The 21,717-nt window shown below is 39.2% G+C and overlaps 1 pseudogene; it reads right to left on the bottom strand.

The window, feature by feature from the left end:
* Positions 1–9,439: 9,439 nt before the first annotated feature.
* On the bottom strand, positions 9,440–10,637 carry LOC110328916 (annotated as a pseudogene).
* Between the last annotated feature and the right edge of the window lie 11,080 nt (positions 10,638–21,717).

Below are 21,717 nucleotides of genomic sequence, written 5' to 3'. Positions count from 1 at the left end.
GGGTTGGAAGTTTGCCTCTGATGATCTGTGAAAGTTGGTTTAAGGTAGTGGCTCTCGATCTTCCTAATGCTGCAAGCCTTTAATACAGTTCCTCATGTTGTGGTTGACCCCACGCAGACAATTATTTTCACTGTCACTTCATAGCTCTAATTTTACTAGTTATGATGTATAATGTAAGTATCATATGCAGACTATCTAATATGCAACCACTGTGAAAGGTTGTTAACCTATAGTAAGGATTGAGACCCACAGGTTGAGAGAACCATGTGTTTAAGGACTTTAGGTCTGAGAAAGAATTGAAATATTCTAAAAATCTTGAAAGGATACAGGCTGCAAGAGAAGGAACAAGAGGAGGAGTATTGCAAAGGAAAAGCCCAGGAAGCCTGTGGGCTAGGAGAGTGGAGAAGGAGATGCATTCGGATAGTGATGACATTCAGCTCTGCAAGGACACTAGAGACCAACGTTCGCCTACAGACTTGTTTTCACAGAAAAGTTTATGGTCCACCCTAGCCATGTTAGAGAAAGTCAAAACAAGTAAATATAGAGACACATAGCTCTCCTCGAGGCTGGTATTAACATCCTGAATATCTTTACTCATCTGTATTCCTTCACCATCCTTGCACCATCTTCTTCCCTAAAGAAACTTAGGAAAATATCTCTGAAACCATCTGTGATCTCAAGATAACGAAATCCTTTTCCCTTCTCCTAGCACATAGCAGAGCAGAGAATAATGATTTCCTTCATTTTCTGTTGAGGGTGTAGCCCTGGGACACGGGTTGTCTCTGTGAACAAGCCTTTCACTCCCTTCACAGACACCTACATAGCAAACACTAGGCCTGTCATGGCTCCCTGAAGTCAGGGCACATCCTCATAGGGGGCCTTCCTTTCCCATGTTATTTATGTTATGTTACCCCATAGTGTGCTGTAGCAGAACAGTTCTGCATGAAGACAGGGAGAGACTGCTCTGAACACCTGCTGGCTTCTGCTCCTCATGCCTCCCTCACACTGAACTTGGTTCTGTCCAGCTTCGACAACCACCCTGACAAGGGAGGCTTCCATCTAGTGTTCTGTGAGTCTTTACCAAGGCTCTCCGACCTCGAGCTATCCCACACATGGTGTAAGGTAACTGTGTTTCCCAGGAACAAGGCAGGTCTAAGAAATGGATGAGGAAGGTAGTCTCTGGCATTGTGTCAAAGAGACCGGAAATGGATGCTTTGCCAAACCTGTAAGCTGGAATAGTCTTCTCAAGCAGACTTGGGGGATCCTCAAGGCTGAGGGATTTATGATCATTTGAGGCTGATGTAAATTTGAAGCTTTGCACAGAAAGGGGCTTTTGAGGTTTCCAGAGTATAAATGAGAAAATTGTTCCTGTGAGCTCCTGTCCACCAAAAGCATTACTAATCCTTTATCCTGGAGACCTGCATGGACTCCTTCAGAAGAAAAACCTAGAATAAAGGGTGCTATATACATAGGTCATGGAAGCCAAGAGTCCTGTGGTGCCTTATGGATCCCGAAGGGTTTTTGTGTTCTTGTTAGTTTGGTTTTTGGTTATTGAATATACATGAACTGTCCTCTAAATTCAAGTGTGTTTTCAAATGGTAGAAGTACATATTTATACATTCTTAAAGGAAAACATACAGATTAAGATATACATGAATTCACAAAACCATAATTTATAAGAAATTTAATACCATTTCCTTTGTCTACATATCTTAGCTGTCTACATTCATGTCTCTCTTTGTCTTTTACCTTCTGATAGCTACATGATAGTGAGCATGTTATGTGCAATGGGTAACTTGCGCAACACATGCACGCTGAGTCAATATGCACCACTGATAGAAACTCTGCTAATATTTAACTGTTAATATACAAAGTAATGCCATCAAAGGTATTCATGGTGGGAAAAAAATCTTATGCAAACACATGACAAAATAAAAGTTCTGGAATAATATAAAATTGTATAATATATTTTATTTGAAAGTCATTTTTTTATTATGAAAATTTAGCATTGTTTTCTCAATCTTTCTGTGTATTCATGTTAGTCTGACCTTTAAGAGCCACTTCTGTCTCTTCTTTGTTGTATTTGTTTCTTGATATGTGACTGGGAGAATCAATGGACCAGTTACTAGCAAAGTCCTGCCATGTCTTTGACATTAATGCATTAGGGGCAATACATAAGCCTTCTAAGGCTGAAAAGAGAAAGTTTGACGAAGAAAGAGGAGCACTATTGGCATGAATAAAAGAGACTCAGAGAATTGCTCTGCATAAAGTACCCAGTTTCATTCAGTTCCATCCCAAAGTCACAATTATACCCCAGTGTTTCATTTTGTATTAGTTACTTTCATCAGAGTGATAAAATAGTTTAATGAAATATTTATGATATTCATTATTTCTTCTTGCCTCATGGTTCACTCATGGTCTGTGGCCTTAGAGACTTGAGGCAAACAGCACAGCTATGGAAGACATGGTGTAAGAGAACTACTCATTGAATAGTACCAAGACACAGAAAGCCTGACAGAAAGGGGTCAGGGATAATGTGCCCCCAGTTACCCATTTACAGTAAGCAACATTATTCAACCATATTCTCCCTCCAGAAATCTTGGAAACCTTCAAAAACTAACAACACTGCCTTGGTGAAAAGTTTTCAGAACATGAGCTTGTAGAAGAGATTTCAATTGAGTCCATGACATACATCTTCAGTAACCCTACTACTCTAGCCTGATGGACTTGACTAGACAGTGGCACTCAATACGACTGTTAGTCCTTCACTTTTTGCAATTATATTTTGAATCTCAGTAGCCAAATACGACTCTTATATAAATTGAATGATCATTTTAAGGCAGGAGTAGAATCTGTGAGATTCCTGACTATGACTTTGATACAAATACACAGCTTTGGCAATTTCGCTTTTCCTAGAAAGCTTTCCATCAGGGATAACAGTAGCTCTCTTGTTTTTCCAGGGGCCACCACTGTCCCAGCAGGTGAGAGGACCCACAATGTACTTTTGCAGCTTTGAGTATGGTGCTTCGCAAGTCAACTAACCAACCAATATCTGGCTAATTAAACACTGTATCATCAGTACTAAGGACCACCAGTCTCTTAATTTGGCTTCTTCAGTAAATAGACCCCAAGGCAAGGGAACATTGATAATGACTATTGTATGTTTGTTTGCTTAATTGACTATTTGTTTAGTTTTGGTGAAATGAAGGAGAATGAACTTCTCACAATCAGTTAAAAAATAAAAAGCAGAGGGAGGTAGCTGAGGAAGGCAGACACAAGGAATTCATTACAGGCCAATGTCTGTTCTACATGCCTCTAGCCACTGTAGCACAAAGACATAGTGAAGTGTTCACCTCAGAGTGATCTCAGCAGAAACAGAAGGCTGAGACATCTATACACCAAGGCTCACCCATCATGGTTTGACTTCCTGAAGGGCATGTATTTCCTCCCTGCTCTGAGTGCTGTTCCTTTTCCCCATATTTGGAAAATGAAGTCAACATAAAATGTGATTGTAAGAATCAAGATGCAGGCATTTTGTGTAGGCTTTGCTCATTTACTTATCCATTTCTCTCTATTCTCCCATGGGCTAAAGACATGGAATTCTTGTTATTTCCAGAACGTATTTTGTTCCTTTCAGCTGTTGAAGTAAAACTTCAGCTGACTGTTATTTGGCCAAGAGCAAACAGTCTTTCTCTGGGAGGCTCAGAGATCACGTTTGACAGCTGAGATCCATCTCACAAATGCAAATTCCTAACACTTTAATTTTGATACAAAGGATTATGTCTTGGAAATGGCATTACAAAATAGTTCATTGCATGCAAAAATTTAAGTCCTGGGGTTTTGGATGGTTTGATGAGCGCTCAACAAGATATAGGAACCTCTTCCTCACTGAAAACCAATCACGGAGATTTCGGTGTATATGTTGAGCCCTAGCACCAATTCAAACCTATTTAAAATCAACAGAACAACTACCAAGTACAAACTAAACATGTTTAAAATGGGGGTTTTTATGCTAACACATTGTTCCCTGCCCCACTTATTTTAAAAATGTCCACTTCTTTCTCTAAAAGGAAACTACAAACTGGATGCTTCTTCTGATTTCTAAATCCATTGTGTACAGTTAAACTGTCTTCACTCTTAAATTTATCCTCACTAATTCCTTGTTTGTTCAAATAGATTATGCTGATTTGGGAAAAATGCAAGAATTTGAGGAGGAGGATGCAATAGAGTGGCCAAATACTAGAGGGTACAGAATTTCCCTCTGTCTTGTTTGGTCTTGCTTGGAAGGAGGGCACTGTAGAATGCCAGAATATGTAAAATCAGAAGCACAGCATCCAGAAACCCAAAGTGAAAGCTCTCCTGAATCAAAGGACCCAGGTATTCTGGGACTTTATGAAGAAAGAGTAACTACAGATCCTTCCATTCTATAGTGAGTATGGCTTGAGTATTTGTGTGTGAGTCAACATTTGTCAGCAGGTTTTCACAGACTTCTGCTCAGAGTAGATGATGAAATTGGAGGATTAAGTCTCCCTCATAGCAATTAGTGTCTTCTTCTGCACCTTGACAATTTGGCTTTAGAACTACAGTCTTAGTTCTGATTAAACTAAGCAGGCAGGAGAAAGAACTCGTATACCAGTTGAAGGAAGGTAGATGAACATAGTTATGGCCAGTGATACTACAAATGGATGAATCAAAAAAAAGGGCAAGTGGCTGCATGAAATGGTCAAAGAGTGGTAGAAGAGAAACAGGATGAAGAATGAGTGTGCAGGAGGTGGGAGATAATGTTTCTTCTCAGATCTCTCATGTGCCACAAAGATCATTAACAAACACATCAGGAATGGGGATAGAGCTGCTTGACCAACATAACTATAAGGATATCTATGATATCTGTAATGCTGTAATATCAGTTTTCTGGGGAGTCATTAATTTGCAATAAGGGGTGCAGATTCCATCTATATATCCTGAATGCTAGTTACAATGACATCATGGGTTTATGAATTAAATTGACTTCAGATAAACTAATATAGTGACATGCACATGTCCATGGGACCATTTCAAGAAAATGAAGACTGGAAGAAGTTGGCAGGAAAAAAAGTATGTTCTTTAGAAGCAGATATTAAATTTGTGAAGAAATCAAGTTGGGCTTAATGATACACACATGAATCTCATCAAAAAGGAAGTCGAGGGACCTCCAGTTGAGACAAGACTGGTTTGCAAGGTGAGAATCTGGCCCCAAATCTAAGCCAAGCTAAAGTCAAGAGCAGTATATAGTAAGACAAAGGGATTCTGACAGGGTAGTGAATTTTGGTGAAAGTACAGAGGATGTGAATCTATTGGAAGATATATGTTATTTTACTAGGCTTACTTGTAAGAATCCATTCCTAAGTACAAGAATTTCCCAGTGATCCGATTGTAGCATGATTATTTTGGAGATGATCAGCTACTTTTCAAAGGAATCTCTCCCCTGGAGGAAATACTTACCTAGTAAAACAAATCTGGAATAAAACCAGTGGATGGGGATGCCACAGACAGTAGGAAAAACTTATCATTGATGTTAGGCTAAATAGATGTTACCAAACTAGATTCTAACCAAGCAAGTGAATGATCTGTATAATAAGAACTTCAAGTTTCTGAGGGAAGAAATCAAAGATGATCTCAGAAGATGGAAAGACCTCCCATGCTAATGGATTGGCAGGATTAATATAGTAAAAAAGGCCATTTTGCTGAAATCAATCTACAGATTCAATGCAATCCCCATCAAAATTCCAACTCAATTATTCATAGAGATAGGAAGGACAATTTGCAAATTCATTTGGAATATCAAAAAAAATCAGGATAGCAAAAAGAAAAAAAAACTATTCTCAACAATATAATAACTTCTGGAGAAATCACCATCCCTGATCTCAAGCTATATTACAGAGCAATAGTGATAAAAACTATATAGAAGTGGTACAGAGACAGGCAGATAGATCAATGTAATAGAATTAAAGACCCAGAAATGAACCCACACACCCATGGTCACTTGATCTTTGACAAAGGAGCTAAAATTATCCAGTAGAAAAAGACAGCATCTTAAATAAATAGTGTTGGTTCAACTGGCAGTCAGCATGTAGAAGAATACAGATCAAATTATTCTCATCTCCTTGTACAAATCTCAAGTCCAAGTGGATCAAGGACCTTCACATTAAACCAGATACACTGAATCTAATAGAAGAGAAAGTGGGGAAGAGATTCCACCACATGGGAACAGCAGAACATTTTCTGAAGAGAACACTAACTACTTATGCTCTAAGATTAAGAATCAACAAATGGGACCTCATAAAATTTGCAAAGCTTCTTAAGGCAAAGGACACTGTCAGTAGAACAAAACAGCAACCAACAGATTGGGAAAACATCCTTACCAATCCTACATCCAATACAGGGCTAATATACAATATATACAAAGAACTCAAGAAGTTAAACTCCAGAGAATCAAATAACCTTACTATAAATGGGATACAGAGCTAATCAAAGAATTCTCAACTGAGGAAACCCAAATGACTGAGAAGCACCCAAAGAAATGTTCAACATCCTTAGTCATCAAGGAAATGCAAATCAAAACAACCCTGAGATTCCACCTCATACCAGTCAGAATGGCTAAGATCAGAAACACAGGTGGCAGCAGACACTGGAGAGTATGTGGAGAAAGAGGAACACACATCCATTGTTGGTGGGGCTGCAAGCTGGTACAATTACTCTGGAAATCAGTCTGGTGGCTCCTCAGAAAATTGGACATAGTACTACCAGAAGATCCAGCAATACTCTCCTCGTCATATACCCAAAAGATGTTCCAACGTATAACAAGGAAACATGTTCCACTATGTTCATAGCAGCCTTATTTATAATAGCCAGAAGCTGGAAATAACCCAGGTGTCCCTCAACAGAAATATGGATACAGAAAATGTGGTACAATTATAATATGGAGTATTACTAATCTATAAAAACTATGATTTCATGAAATTCTTAGGCAAATGGATAGAACTAGAAAATATTATCCTCAGTGAGATAACCCAATAACAAAAGAACATATATGGTATGCACTCATTGATAAGTGGATATTAACCCCAAATCTCAGAATACCCAAGATACAGTTCACAGACCACATAAAGCTCAAAAAGAAGAAAAACCAAAGTGTGGATGCTTTGATTGTTCTTAGAAGGAGGAAAAATACTTATGGGAGCAAATACAGAGACAAAATGTGGAGCAGAGACTGAAGGAAATGCAGTCTAGAGACTGTCCCACTTGGGGATTCATCCCATATACAGTCACCAAACCCAGGCACTATTGTGGATGCCAAGAATTGCATGCTGATAGGAGCCTGATATAGCTGTCTCCTGAGAGGCTCTGCCAGAGGCTGACACATACGAGGTAGATGCTCACAGCCAACCATTAGACTGAGCACTGAGTCCCCAATGGAGGAGTTAGAGAAAGGACTGAAGGAGCCTAAGGAGTTTGTAGTTCCATAAGAAAAACAACATATCAACCAACCAGTACCCCCAGAGCTCCCAGAGACTAAACCAACAACCATGGAGGGAGTCATGGCTCCATCTGCTTATGTAGCAGAGGTTGGCCTTGTTAGACATCAGTGGGAGAAGAGGCCCTTGGTCCTGTGAAGGCTCGATGCCCCAGTGTAGGGGAATGTCAGGGCCCAGAGGTGGGAGTGGGTGGGTGGGTAGGGGAACACCCTCATAGAAGTAGGGGGTGGGGTTTAGGATGGGGGATTCAGGTGGGGAAACTGGGAAAACAAATAACATTTGAAATGTGAATAAAGAAAATATTTAGAAGACAAAAAAAAGTTTTATTTTTGTTTCTATAGTAGGACTGTGATCTGCCTTGGCCAGAAAAACTTCTTTTGGTGGTTAGTAAAAATTAATACAGAGAATGCCAGGGATAATAACTGTTGAGTTTTTAACCCTAAGTGGGATTGAGACCCCCAGAAACAGGACAGATAGGGGGTGAATAGACTGTATAACAAAAGAATGGAGAGGCATTCTATGAAATGCTGTCTTCCTGGGTGGTACATGGTTGATGCAATTGTGACCACATAAGAAGGGTGACTCCCTGCAGGACACTGGGGGGAAAAGACATAGACATAGGAGGGGGGAAATTGAGAATATGCTGGGGTCTTGTGGGAACTGAAAGGAATAACAGAAGGTTAAATAATTGGAATGTTTCCAATACTCTGTAAATACACGAAATTGTGAAAATTGTATTTTATTAATTAAAGCCTGAAAATAATTCCAGGGCCTCGTGATATTTGCTATGTTCTCATCCTGGCAGAGGAGGGGAGGGCTTTGTCAAAGGAATTTTCATAGATGACTAAAGGTAAGAAAGACAGTCCCTCTTTCTCTGCCCCTAATTTCTCAAGTGCCTTCAGCAGCAGGTATGAAAATTGTGAAAACTGACATAGGTTATTAATGTCTTATGATTCTTTCAGTTTTGTCGCTTTTACAAAACAGTGTTATTTTATTGTGATGATTATTTTTAGATGCCTGTCTGCTTTCTAATGAGAGAGAGAGAGAGAGAGAGAGAGAGAGAGAGAGAGAGAGAGAGAGAGAGAGAGAAAGAGAGAGAGAGAGAAAGAGAAAGTTTGTGGATTTGAGTTGGTGTGGAGTTAGGAATAATGTAGGAAATGCTGGGATTAGGGAAAATGTAATTGGCACATATTTCCTGAAGAAAGTTCAATTATACAAATAAACTATATAACACCTCAAAAATAAATAAAATTATTGCACATGAAGAAGAAATAAATATGGGGATAGAGGGATGGCTCATTGGTTAAGGGCACTTAGTGCTTTTCCAGAGAACACAAATTCAGTTTCTAACATTTTCGTGGAGCCGCTCACATCCACCTGTAATTCCATTTCCATAGCATTTAAGGATCTCTTCTGGACTCCACAGGCACACACCTCCAAAGAGACACACATGCATGCACATTATATACAATGCATACACATACACCTTTACCATTTAATTTTTAAATGTGTGTGTGTGTGTGTGTGTGTGTGTGTGTGTGTGTGTGTGCATGTGGCTAGAGACATCCTCATTGCTATCCACCCAGAGCTAGAATTGCAGATGTTTGTGAGACAACTGATGTGGGGGCAGTCTGGGCCCTTAACCGCCAAATCATCTAATGAGGCTTCAGTTTTTTTTTAAGGAGGCCCAGATCTTTATGTCTAGACCCTTGTACAATAGTCATGATGTGCTTGGATGAACAGAGGCTGAGATAGGCTGGAGGATGGCCTTCAAAGACACACCCTAACTTCCGGGATCATGAACAAGTGACCCTTGTGGTTAAGGGACTTTGTAGGCTTTGTTGCCAAAGATCTTAAGATGAGAGAAGATCCTAGGCTACTGAGCACAATTTGTCATAGCTTCTTTGTGAGACCGAGGCAGGAGGCTATGTGAGTTCTTCCAAGATGTGCTTGGCTGCACACAGCACAGGGTTGGAGACACGAAGACCGCAGTGACTCTGACGCCACTGTCCAGTATGGCTTCTCCCGCAAGTCTGACCTGGGAAATTCTACAGGATGATAGAGGTGGATCATTTTCAAAGTCTTTGATGCTGTTGCTCCTCCTCGGCAGGCTATGGGGGAAGTTCAGGTCTGGCCTGTAATATTTTCCATCACCAGTAGTATACTGCTGAAGCCAAGACTTCCCAAAGACCTGGTCCACTCTCTTGCCATGATGTACAGCCAGAACACTTCTCGCGATGGTGGCCTGCAAAGCTTGTATGCTTCTAATGGTCCTTGACAATGACGGGGTGTGGGATTCCCTATATCCCCTGCTACTGACTTCAAATTCCTTCCTAGAGTTGAGGTCTATGGCTAGATTGAACGTATATGTCCTGTGCTTAACCCAGGTGTCAGCCTCATTGACTCTGTGTAGTTCTCGCACCGGCTGCCAGTTCAATGTGAGATCCCAATGGCCCAGCCCTCTCTGGCCTCTTCTTGCTGAGTGGGGTCCACGAAGATATAGTCACCAGGACTAAGCATTAGTTCGTCTGCATTCTGGGGTTTGTACTGGAACAGCGCCTTCGGGGTCTGGTAGTGCACAAAACTCATGTCTCGTGAGTACAGGGCAGCTGTCCATTGGCAGGTGTGACTGGGCTGAATGGCTCTGCCCAGCGGCTTGAGGGTCCTTTGATGGTGAGGGTAGAACTTATGGGCAAGGTCAGGTGCAGCTGCTTGGTGCAGGGCTTGATGGTACAGACTGGCAGGACTGACGCCTTTGTGGCGAACGCCATGGCGAGTTCCCAGATGATGTCAGCAGGGCTGTTATTGATGAAGAAGATGAGGAAGCTGATGGAAGAATGGAGAACAAGAGGAACCAGGGCAGGGAAGGAGCCCAGGATTCTGTTCCCTGTACATCTCAGAGCCTCATACAAACACTCCACCTTTTGGTCTTCACACGCAAAAAAGTCACAGAGTGTCACATGAGGGAAGACCTCATGTGCTCTGTTCTTTGCACACTGCCGCCTGCTTTCTCCCCAGAACTCTTGGAGTGTTTCCAGCAAAGGGGCCCGTGGGGCAGAGGAAGAGAGCATACTCCTGAGGGATGGGGTCATCCAGAGAAGGGTTGCTGCGGTGAGCATGCATCAGTTTCAGGGGTTTAGTCCGTTATTGTCATGGCAGGAAGCATGGTGGCATGTAGGCAGACATGGTGCTGGAGAAGGACCAGGGAAAGCTCTTTATCCGGATTCACAGGCAGCAAGTCTTGATCCTGAGCCACTGCTCTGGTGAGCATCTGAGACCTCGAGGGTTCAATTTTTAAACTCTTTAATGAGTTTTTTATAAAGAAAACCAAAAGCACAGTGATGTGCACTGTCAAAGGTTTCTAAGTTTTTACCAACTCCCATAAACAAACATGGTTACTTTCAGCATCACAGGACACAGAATATTCCAGAAACCCAAATGCCTGGTCTCTGGGTCATGTCTATAGAGCTTTTAAATTCATAATTACTAGCTATTTTAGAGCAACCTTCACACACACACGCACACACACACACACACACAAATTTGGATTCTCCAGTTTATGAGTTAGAAGGTTCTCCAACTTCACATGGCTTTCTTGTATTATTTAGTGCTCCCATGAAGTCTGACAGCATGGTTTGTGTTGGAGGTGCATGTTTCATACTTTAAAAAAAAAACAGTAATTACATTTTATTTATTACTTGGGAAAGGGAACTTTCATGATGCTAAGAGGACAGCTGTTGGAATTAGTCCTCTCCTTCTGCTATGTGGGTTCTGGGGATTGGCTTATTAGCAAGCATCCTTATCTGCTATGTTATCAAGAAGGCCCTGGTCCCTATGCTTTTGCAACATATTTTCTCACATAATTTTAGATCTAACTTACTAGAGGTCATAAGTGGCTATGCTTGTCTGTAGGTCTACAGACACATCTTCGGCCCCACACCCTGGTTGCTTACGGGCTATGTGCAAGATTCTAATGATGCCCCAAGATTTCTAGGGTAACTCTTTAACTTACACATGTGTACGTGGTTATCACCTGCTCTAGGGCCAATTGTATCTTTTTCTAATCTGCTGTCTCCTTCTCCTTCTATGACTTCAACTGCCTCTGCTGACATGCACTGAACTGCATGAACTCACAAAGGAAACCAACTCTACTGCACTCACTGCACTGATGCACAAATGGCATAACTCCTAACTCACCAGAGAAGCAACTGAACATCCTGTGCTCTATGCTCTCAAACAGCTTTTCTTCTGAGTTTCCGGTGTATTCTATCTCTGACTCATATTACTAAGTTTTTCTCTAATTAGTCACTTTGCCCCTCAATTAGATGTTATCATTTATGATTAAATGTGTGTAGTGAAAAATTCCAACCACAGGTTTTGAATGTTTGTACTAAGGAAATGTCTGCACTATATAGATCATGAAGGCCTAGAAGGTCTTTGCATGTGATCAGAGCAGCCATGTTGTTGGGTTAAAATTATTCTACAACTGTTCTTCATTCTATTATATTTATTTATTTGTCTATTACCTACTTGATTCCAGATACTCTCTCTTTATTTCTGTACCATTATAATAATAACTGACAACCAATTTTGACCTTGTTTTTGTTTTTGATTTTGGCCTCTTCAGTGAAAATTGGAATTATGCTATGTAAATTTGTCACCAAAATGTAAAGGGAATAACTAACACCCCTGCTGGATGGTATCAGTCGACAGAATGGTGCGAACAATTACAATTATTCGTGTAAATAAACAAATGAGTTTATTAGGTGCTATTTGCAGAATGAATTTACAGAATATTTGTGTAAGCCAACAAGGCAGGTCTACACATCTTCTATTTCACATGGGTATACATTACAGCAGAACATATGCAATCATGAACTTAGAGCACCACCTAATGTTAAGATAGCTGAAGCAACTAGGGGCTCAGGTAACACAAGATAGACCATATGAGATGTACATGTGTTTATGTGCACACCCACGTTGCCCTTCTTGAAGATTCTTTTGGCCTCAGCAAACACTGATTTGGAGAAAGGTAACTATCCTCCTGCAGTGTGATTTGCCACTTTTGTACCAAGGACATCTTACATTCACGGCAGCTGAATGTAAGATGGACTGACTTGAAGTCTTTATCTTTGCATTAGCACTTTTCTGGTATTTGTTCTGATTCTAATTTAGTCTTTAGGTATGAGAAGTAGTCGCAGTGAGTATATCAAGAGGCTCATATGGAAGAAAAACCAATGTTTCTACCCAGAAGAGAGAGGTATTCAACAAATTTTTTAACTTAAGTCATGACAAAATGAGGCACAAGCTATCCATGTGATTACTGCCTTTAAAGAACAATGACTTCAGTGATGCCGTTGAAATGAGTCAAAGGGTTTCCCCTGAGATGAATTTGCTACTTAATTTTGGATGCTGTAATGGGTTAAGGGACTGTTATCCATGACCTTTCCCAAATGGAAAGTCACAATTGAGTTAACAGTCAATTTACTGGAAAATAAATTCCTCAATTAATATTTAGAGCTCTCCCACTTCTTCTGCTGCCTTGCCTCTCCCCTGTTTTGTCTGACTTCATTTGTCTGTGTATTTTGGTTTGGGCCAAAATATAAACATAAGATGATGGTAAAATGTTATGAGTAATGCAGCCTCAATGATTTTACTAAAACATTCAAATATTTAAATACAATATATACACAGATAAAATAAGGTTTGAAAAACATAGTACCTAAGTATCTTAGCATAGAAAACATTGTCTTAATTAGTTACTAAAATCTATAAAATATAGAATAAATGTGACAGCAACTTGTAGAATATTGAGAGAATGGATTGCAGAATATGACCATTAGTGTCAAATTATAATGCTTGACTTCTGTGTGAAATGGACATGCACACTTAATTTACTGGTGTAAATGTGTTCATAGTAGACTTGATAACCAATATATTGCCTGTTGTCATGTGCTCTTTATCATTCCAAACTTGGGTAGTTTATATCTTCATTTTCATTCATCATTACATAGACATTTGGTTTATCTTTCATTTCAAAGAAGTAACTTTTATTTAATAGATGTTACAGCTAATTTTTCTTCATGTTTTCTGACTGTTACATATCTTTCCCCCATTTTCCTACATATATTGGATAAACTTTGTTTTCTATTTATGAATTTCCAACTTACATATGTAAACTAGTTAGAACTGTCTTTTCTTTAGTATAAGATTTTTAATATATTATTTTACCCCACAATTCACACTTTTAATAGACTATTTTAAATTTTCATTGAATTCAAAATGTTTTAAATTTCTAATCCTATTTCTTCAAAAGGACCTTTGTTTTAAATTACATATACTTGTGTATGTGTGGGTGGATATGTGTGTGTGTATGCACATGTCATGCAAGTGTGTGCAAATGAATGCATTGCTCACATTGTTGATTTTTATTTCACTTCAGAGTATCTTATTTAACATTAAAATAGTTGATAATTCCCTAAATATTTCATGCGTATTCTCTCATTTCTTTTAGAGAATGTGTTGTCTACAAAAGTAAAACCTTAAATTAAGATGTATTTCATGCCTGTCATCTGTCTTCATAGATAGGCCTTCTACCCTTGAATAATTGATCTATAGTTCCAGAGTGTTTTTCAAATGCGGAAGGTTTTAAGTGGACACTTTTCCAGAAGTAGCTGCCTAAGTTAAGCTACATGCAAGCTTGACTGCCTGATTTCAAGGATTGTAGAAAAGTTGGCATGCTGCCTGTACAGAGCCCAGTCACAACTTACCTTGGAATATTTTTTGGCTACCTCAGCCATTCCTTCCTCAGCTCAGTGTCTAACCTAACAGACAGCTGAAACCTTTTGGTATATACTAAGTTAGTAGCCCATTCATTCGTGTCCACTCACCCCAAAACTAAGAATGATAGCAGACAGTCTGCCATGCCTATAACATAGGTACCATCTTAGTCAGGTTTTCTATTCCTGCACAAAACATCATGACCAAGAAACAAGTTGGGGAGGATTATTCAGCTTACACTTCCACACTGCTGTTCATCACTAAAAGAAGTCAAGACTGGAACCCAAGCAGGTCAGGGAGCAGGAGCTGATGCAGAGGCCATGGAGAGATGTTACTTACTAGTTTGCTTCCTTATGGAAACCAAGACTACCAGTCCAGGAATGGTACCACCCACAAGGGGCTCTCCTGCTTTGATCACTAATGGAAAAAAAATCCCTCACAGCTGGATCTCATAGAGGCATTTTCTCAAGGGATGCTACTTTCTCTGTGATAACTCTAGCTTATATTAAGTTGACATGAAACCAGCTAGTACAGATATCCACAATTGATGTAAACCTCCTACCTGATGCTTAGAATTTTTTTTTTGGTCTAGTATGACATAAATCTTCATGAAATTATTAATGATTGGAACATGAAATTTGGGTCAACACGAATCTGTGTTTATAGAATATGGTCATGCATATTTGCCACAGTGAATGGTCTGTGAGGGGACAGTTGTGTTTCTGTCATCATAACCTACTATGCTATTCATCTGCTCCACATACAATAAATCACTGGTAAGGTTTTCAGTGTCTACTTACAGTTTAAAGATTTCTGTATATTTGGTTCTTCCATCCTTTAACTCTACATCTTTTAAATTATCTAGTTGTCATATATTTACCATTTTTATTTTCCTGATTCATAATTAACTGATTTTAATGGAATTCCCTTGAGATGCTACTATGCTTTGAGTCTGACTCCTAAGCATTATTACAGCTATGCATATTCATTGTTATCATCATTTTCTTATTGTGTCATTTTCTTTGTTTGTAAGCTCCACTGGTATCTACATTTAAATGGAGGTCATTTGCTCCTTATATTTATACTGGTGCTGATTTTCTGTTATTAAAAGGGAGTCTTTTGATTAGAATGTCGAGTCATTTTATGCTTAATGATATGCCTCTTGATTTAATTTAAATAGACCAGATTTTTGTTTTCCCTTTGATTCCCCTTCCTCAGATAATCTTTCGTTTAGATTTTAACCACTGTATTTTAACCTTGCTTTATCCCCAATATTTTCTGCTGGATCCCCCTTTATTTTAATTTTCAGTAGCAGTTCTTAACACTGCAGTGTGTTTTATCTTGTCATAATGTACCTTCACATAATAACATTATGTTATCTTCAAAATTAATGTCACAACCTTATAACTATATACTTCCATTCCTTATCTCTCTCTCCTCCTTATATGTGTTTCTTGTATTTGTTTTTTTTTTTTTTTAGAAATCTTTTTTTTTCAAGTTTTATTTATTCATTATATGTAAGTACACTGTAGCTATCCTCAGACACTCCAGAAGAGGGCGTCAGATCTTGTTATGGATGGTTGTGAGCCACCATGTGGTTGCTGGGATTTGAACTCCAGACCTTTGGAAGAGCAGTCGGGTGCTCTTACCCACTGAGCCATCTCACCAACCCTGTATTTGATTTCTATGTGTTATAAAATTAACAGTGTATTTTTTTGCCTTTAACTATAATTTTTCTTGAAAGGAAAATTGAGAAGTAAGAAAACAATTATTTTTTAAAATTTTATTTTATTTTTTATTAAATTATTTTATGTAATTACATTCCAAATATTGCCCCCCTTTCCAGTTCCCCATTCCAGAGTTCTTCATCCCATCCCCCCTCCACTTTGCTTCTGAGAGGGTGCTCCCCCCACCCACATATCCCCAGCACACACACACTACCCTCACTTCACCCCCCTCCAGCATCCCCCTCTCCCTAGGACATCACATCTCTACAGGATTAGATGCATCCTCTCCCATTGAGGCCAGAGAAGGGAGTCCTCTGCTACACATGTGTTGTGGCCAAGGACCAGTCCATGAATACTCTTCAGTTAGAAGTACAGTCTCTGGGAGCTTCAAAGGGTCCTGGTTAGTTGATACTGTTGTTCTTTCTATGGGATTCCCATTCCCTTCTGTTCCTTAAATCCTCCCCTTGACTCTTCAACAGGGTTCCCAGACCTCAGTCCAATTGTTGGCTATATGTATCTGCATCTGTGTCAGTCAGGTGCTAGTAGACTCTCCCAGAGGACAACTATGCTAGCCTCATGTCTGCAAGTACGACATGGCATCAGTAATAGTGTCAGGGTTTGGTGCCTGCATGTGAGATGGATCCCACATTGGGTTGGTCTCTGGATGGCCTTTCCTTCAATCTCTACTCCATTTTTGTCCCTGCATTTCCTTTAAACAGGAACAACTCTGAGTCAGAGCTGGAAACAACCCAGATGGCCCTTACCTGAAGAATGGATACAGAAAATGTGGTTCATTTACCCAGTGAAATATACTCAACTATTAAAAAATGAGGATATCATGAATTTTGCAAGCAAATGGATGGGACTAGAAAATATTATCCTGAGCGAGGTAGCACAGACCAAAAGGACATGCAAGGTATGTATTCAATGATAAATGGATATTAGCCCAAAAGTAGAGAATATCCATGTTACAACACAGACCTTATGAAGTCTAACAAGAAAGAAGGACCAAGTGAAGATGCTTCAGTCCTACTTAGAAGCGGGAAGAAAATAATCATGGGAGACAGAGAGAGGGAGAGACCTGAGTGGGAGAGGGGGGAAGGGGGCAGGATCAAGTATTGGGGTGGGAGACAGGAGAGAAACCCAGAGGACCAGGAGAATGAATGGAAATATGCAGCTGCAGGGAGTGGGGGTGGGGGAACCCCTAGAAAGTCCCAGAAACCTGGAAAGTGAGAGGATCCCAGGACACAGTGGGGATGAAATTAGCCAAAATACCCAACAGTGGGGGAGATGGAAACTGAAGAGACTACCTCCAGTAGACAGCCAGGGCCTCCAGTGAAGTGATGGGGCCACCCACCTACCTTCAATGTTTTTTGACCCAGAGAACTCTTCTTGGTCATCATAGTTGTTGCTTTTGAAGGTTCCTTTTCACCAGTATTCCCTCTGCTGTTATTTTCCTTCTGTATGAGAACCTCCTTTTAGATTTTTCCACAGTGTAGCTCTCTTAGAAACAAAGTGTTCCTTACTTTCCACAGATCAGCTTCATTGGCTCAGTGGCTCTTCAGCATTTTCTCCTGCACCGTCATTTCCATGTTCAGCTGCCCAGCTGCCATTTTTGTCTCTTGTGATGGCTCTTGGCTGACATACTCTATCTTATGCATCTGTTAACTGTCACTCTACTGTCATTGTCCCTAAGGTTCCAGAGTCTGATTTTTGTTCCTTAAGAGGCAGTGGTTAATTTCCCAACATTCCCTGAGGATCGTGCTTTAATTTTGAAATTCGGGAACATAATTTTAACTGACATCTTGGATCCTTCATCAGAGTTTCTATTTTTCTTTTTTCTTTTCTTTTATTTAAGAAAACATTCCTCATTTACAAATAATTGGGTCATTTTGATAGTTGAATTTTCATTCAGGAATCTCACTTTTGCACATACTGAATATATATGTTGAATATTTGCATATCAATATACATAGATACATATATGTATCAATATATACATATATGTAAGTATATATAATAGAAGGTGTATCTATCTATATATATATGATTTTTATTGCTAGTACATTATATTTATTCTCATATCCTTTAGTTTTCTTAATACTTCTTTAGTCACAGTGGTTTCCACCTGTGAGGATTTTTTTTTTTCTTCTTGTTTTGTTCCTGAGTTCTGCATGGTCAGTTCAGTTACTTACATCCACTGTCTTCTAATTGTCTAGGAACCTGCATGTTATCCACTGTGTTCTTTCCTATAAGAATTATTTCCTTTCATACTTTATAGGAAGAAACAAACCAATATATGATTTCTTGTGTTATTTTCAATTACATCTCCTTTGTCTCATTGGGAGTTCGGTGTCTGCTATTAATCATGCCCCTTCAGTTTTCTTGTTTGTAAAGCACTTCTGGATAATTTGTCAGTTCGTTGAGTTATTTTTATTGAATCGACTGAGTTTCCCAGACCAACTATTCCTTAGAGAGGTTCTGGAGACAGAGTGAGAGGTAAAGTGTCTCAAGCTAACTAGATGGTGAAAGCAAAGAATCTTCGTTGTTCAATTTACTCAGAGAGAGCCTGCAGCCTGAAAGTTAGGCCTACACATTCTGCTCTTTGTACAAGACCCCCTCTGCCTTTCTGAAATCCAAACCTCTTAGGGCCAGTCTTCCAAACTTTCTTTGTGGACATAATATAGACCTTTGCCTTTGATTCCTCATCGTTATGCGGCATGCTATCCCTCAGAAACCCCCAGGGCAGCGGCCATCTCCTCGGTTCCACTCTTCCAGGATGCTTTCATGTATCTGTGGCAGAGCCTCTGCTGGTTTTCCTAGCTCTGCACTTAATCTGGAATCTACCTTTGAAAATGAACTCTAGCTCATGCTTATTTCTCTTTTTTTGAATAGTTCTAGGGCATAAGAGGGAAATGTTCACACTAAGCCTTCAAAAACAAGGTAGAAATATCCCATGCAAAAATATTGATCACCATGTAATTTGGTTATCATGTTACCAATCAAATATCTTGATAAAATTTATAATTTAAAAAAAATCGTGGCGCTGTTCCTGCCTGTTTTCTGTTTATTTTGTATTTTGGCATTGTTGTCATATGCTCTAGACAAGAAAAAAAATCACAATTACATCACTGAAATAATTGGCAATAAAAAAAATCCAAGCAGTGAAAACCCTTGAGTGATTGACAAATCCTTGAAGGTATCGTTCAGTGTTTTACCTCAATTCCAGGCACTGCTTCCCGAGGGGAGGGTCTCTTCCTCATTTGTAATCAAATGACTCCTTTCTGTGTGTTTTTATGGCAAAAAGCAGAGAAAGAAAATCCGACTTCTGTTATCTGTTATTACACTTGTAACTTAACCACCATGAGCACTCATGCTTTACATCATGTTGTCAAAACCCAGATGGCCCTCAAGCATTCCAGGTCCTACAATAGAGAATGAAACCATCTTCCTCTGAGAGCAAATTAGTCCTAGAGTTAGCCCAAATTCATACTCGCCACGCAGATTGTGACCTATGGCCCGTTTGTTGTGTGTCCTCAACTAGCTTTCCTCCATGTTTATTAAGTAGTGCCAAAAGGGGAAAGGAGGCAGCTTTAGGATGTCTTTAAGCAACAGTATATGGTGGGTTAAGAGTTTGTGGAGATCATTATATAAGAAGATAAGCTAAGACAATGGCATTTGAGACTGCTTCAAAGCCTATGTGTGGCTAGAATTGGTTAGCAAATGGAAATTGTAGTTGTAAACAGCTTAATATGAAGGTACAATAATAGCCCTTGCTTTATTCCCTTCTTTTCATATATATGCACTCATAGACCTGCTCTGACTGCATTTCCTACTGTGGCCATATTTCAGACTTAAATTTTTCTTTGCTCATGAAACCTCAATGAAATGTCAGGGTCACAGCAAAGGGGAAGGCCAGGGCCAAGTAGTGGGAGTGGGTGGGTAGAGGAGCAGGGGTGGGGGTGGGGTACAGGGAACTTTCGGGGTAGCATTTGAAATGTAAATAATGAAAATAATAATAATAATAAAAAAGAAATGTCAGGGTCAGAGCCATGGATTCTTACATGGTATTTAGATGTAAGCCATTCCCACAATGAATAACATAGACTCCAGTCACTTGACAATTAACTATAACTTAGATTGAACTCCTTGAGGAAGGGACAGTCTTTAGTTAACTGCCATTCTGCCAGAAATAACACAAATGTGTTAGTCTCTAGTAAGACTATCTAGTTTAACATCTCTTCCTCTTGTTACATCTACCTTAACATATCCTCATTGTGTCAATCAGCAGCTTCAGTGACAGTGGTTCCTGGTAGATATTGATAACTGAAGTAAAATGAAGCCATGGCTTTCATTCCTGAGCTCAGCTACCTTGAATTCATTCTCCAAAAGCTCTGCTTCATTGGTGATACAGTTTTAAGTTATTTTGCTTTCTATTCAAAAGCTGCCTGGAAAACAAGAAATGTTTAAACACTAGTTTAAGTCAGAACACTGTTTCTTGGTTAAAGAGAAATGCCTTAGCAATGAAGAATGCTTACTGATCTTTCCCAGGACCACTTTTTTTTTTTTTTTTGAATTTGTACTGAGTTCACAAATGAAGTTGGAAAGATTAGGTCCTACTGAATAGTTGTTTCTTCCTCACTGTGAACCCAGAACATTTCTATTTATAGTTTAAGTAACTAAAAATGTGTTTTGATAAAGTAATTTTTGTAGAATTTTGTTATATATTTTAAATATTAAATGTTTTATAACTCTTTCAAGGAATGACAGTATTTAATATGAGTCTATTTTGTTGTTTCATCGTGCCTTGTGAGTTGTGTTAAGGCAACTTTGGTGTTGAGTAAGTACACTTCTTGAGAGAGATGAATTAGCAAACAAAATGTTCTTGAGTTTAGTTGAAGAGTAGAGTATGAGGATTTAGACATCAGAAAAGGCCATAGCTACATATATGCTTCAATAAAGGTGGTAGGTAAAATGGAAAAGATAGCAACTGGGAGAGTATGGATACATTTTGAAAGTTCCTAGTGAAATATTAGGCTTCTGGTATTCATTTAAGGGAAAATCTCAGTGCTCCAAATCCATCTGGAATCCTTCAGGCTGTCTATATGAACTTGACACATGGTATGTAGGCTTTGTTCTGATGTCCACTTTGAGAACTACAACCCAGCAGTTTTGGAATAACTGTCATAATAACCTTGTGAGTTTGGAATAAATATTAATGAAAAGTGGATATATTTGTTCCCACTACTCTTCCAATATCCTGATCATTTTCCTTCAAATATATTCATATCTGTGACAATGAGTTACTTCTAACTCCTGCTCAAAGAAGTTTCTCTTTAATCTCCCCTTTGCCATGACACATTATAGCACTAAAAAAAAAAAAAAAAAAAAATCTTCTGGGATCTCTAATTGCCCAGAAGCACTTAAAGAAATTTTCAATGTCCTTAGTCATCAGAGAAATGCAAATCAAAATGACCCTGAGATTCCATCTCACACTAATCAGAATGTCTAAGATCAAAAACTCAAATGATAGCACATGCTGGCAAGGATATGGAGAAAGAGGAACACTCCTCCATTGCTTCTGGGATTACAAAAACTGGTACAACCACTATGGAAATCAATCTGGTGGCTTCTCAGAAAATTGGAAATAGTTTTACCTGAAGACCTAGCTATACCACTCTTGGGTATCTACCCAA

Source organism: Mus pahari, chromosome 11 (assembly GCF_900095145.1).
Source record: "Mus pahari chromosome 11, PAHARI_EIJ_v1.1, whole genome shotgun sequence".
In the NCBI taxonomy this organism is placed as follows: Eukaryota; Metazoa; Chordata; class Mammalia; order Rodentia; family Muridae; genus Mus; species Mus pahari.
Note: the sequence above shows the minus strand (reverse complement) of the source record. Positions and strands in the feature narration are given on the sequence as shown.